This window comes from Sapajus apella, unplaced genomic scaffold (genome assembly GCF_009761245.1).
Source record: "Sapajus apella isolate SASKATOON/1434 unplaced genomic scaffold, GSC_monkey_1.0 scaffold25, whole genome shotgun sequence".
Classification (NCBI taxonomy): Eukaryota; Metazoa; Chordata; class Mammalia; order Primates; family Cebidae; genus Sapajus; species Sapajus apella.
This window is the reverse complement of record NW_022436965.1, coordinates 16,180,928-16,182,918: the sequence shown is the minus strand read 5'-3', so window position 1 is coordinate 16,182,918 and position 1,991 is coordinate 16,180,928.

Here is a 1,991-nt window from a genome sequence, read left to right as displayed (position 1 = left end):
AAAAAAAAAAAAAAAAAAAAAAGAGAGTCTTGGAAAGAGTAAGTACAACAAAACTGCATTAATAAATTACCATTTAAAAATCTGCCATGCAGAAGATAACCACACACTTAAAATGACTTACCTATTAGCTTCTATAATTTTTAATTGATTTTCTGACACGTTTCCTACATATATACAAAAAAAGCATTCCACATTTTTAGCATTAAATGCTGAAAGGTGTAATTTAATAATAATGCTTTGCGTTTATTGTTTTATACCTTTAAAATGCTTTCACATATGTAATTTGAGACAGATAGTGCAGGTATTATGATCATTTATAGATTGAGGAAACTGAGATATAAGAATTTAAGGCTGGGCGCGGTGGCTCACGCCTATAATCCCAGCACTTTGGGAGGCCAAGGCGGGTGGATCACGAGGTCAAGAGATCGAGACCATCCTGGTCAACATGATGAAACCCCGTCTCTACTAAAAATATAAAAATTAGCTGGGCATGGTGGCGCGCGTGCTTGTAGTCCCAGCTACTCGGAGGCTGAAGCAGGAGAATTGCTTGAACCCAGGAGGTGGGGGTTGGGTGGGCCGAAAACCACGCAATTCCCCCCCAGCTGGGATAAAAAGAGTAAAACCCCTTTTAAAAAAAAAAAAAAAAAACAATTTAAGTGACATGGCCAGGGCCTCAAAACCACCGAAATTCTTGTTCCAGTGTTTTGTTCTTTACTATCTATCAGTAAATTATATCTTTGATTAATTATAGGCATTCCCAGTTTGTATTTTAGTATATGAAGACAAAACAAAAATCTTAAGAGATTTGTTCAAGGTTACCGGTGAGAGAATGAGCAGCTATGAAAAATATACACAAACCCTGAGTTGTTATTCTTTGCTGAAAATACTTGACCACAATAAATGTGAAAGCAAAGTCTGAAGAGTTGCACAGAACACATTGTCCACTACTGCTCATCTTAAAATTTGTTCTAGATAAAAGGTTTCCATTAAAATCCATTTCTTCTTGGCAAACGCTCTAGCCTATGTGTAGCTACTCTTCTCCTTACAATGTATTAAAAACTAAAAGAGAGCAACTTTTTCTTCCTGGTTAAATAATAGAAATGGAGCAATTCTTTATGATGAACAAAGGTCAGAATAATTAAACTTTTACAGACTAAATACAGTATTATTTCATCATGCAACTGCCCAGTATCTGAGTGTAAACTATGATGTTGCCAAATAATTACAATAATATTATAAGTAACATTCTGTTAATCTGACTTTAAGAATTAATTTTGATGGTCTTCAGACATCTATTACATAAAATAAAAGAATTTTGAAATCAAAGAAACCATTATATATCCAATGAATGGTTGCCTTAGTGTACTTGAATAGAGAATTAAAAGTAATTTGGATATTAGTACAAATTAGTAGAAATTGGTCCTTATTTTGGCCACTTCAACAGCTTCCCTATATTTAGGATATTTCTTACCATGTAAATCTTGGTGGCAAGCAAAGGCTGTCTCCCATAATGGAAGCAGAAGATGTCATATACTTTCTCTAGGGTGCAGGCATATGACCTAGGCTTTTCAGCCAGACATCTGCGTTAGACCATTGACTCAGAGCTGAAGAAACAAGCAACCATTTTTTTCCCCCCTCTCTCCCTCCTCCCTTCCTCCTTCTCTCTCCTAGGGGCAGTAGAGGTTACTGCAACCCTGAGTTCCCACTGTACAAGTGGCCAAAGGGCAAATTGTGTTGTCCAGTACTTGATGTCTCTGGTGCTAGCTGTAAGATTACCACATTGTCAGTCATACTTTGCCCAGCACTTTTTAGATTTTGGCATGGAAGGCTCTGAATCCTTGGAAATTACGCACTCACCGGGAAAACCAGGTCAGTTGGTAGCACTAGCCAGCTTCTGCATCGCGTCAGTTTTGTGGGTGGTTTATTGTTGCTGTTTAAGTTCAAGCCTGGTTTTACAGCCCTCTCTACAATTCTGTGAGCTACCCGATAGC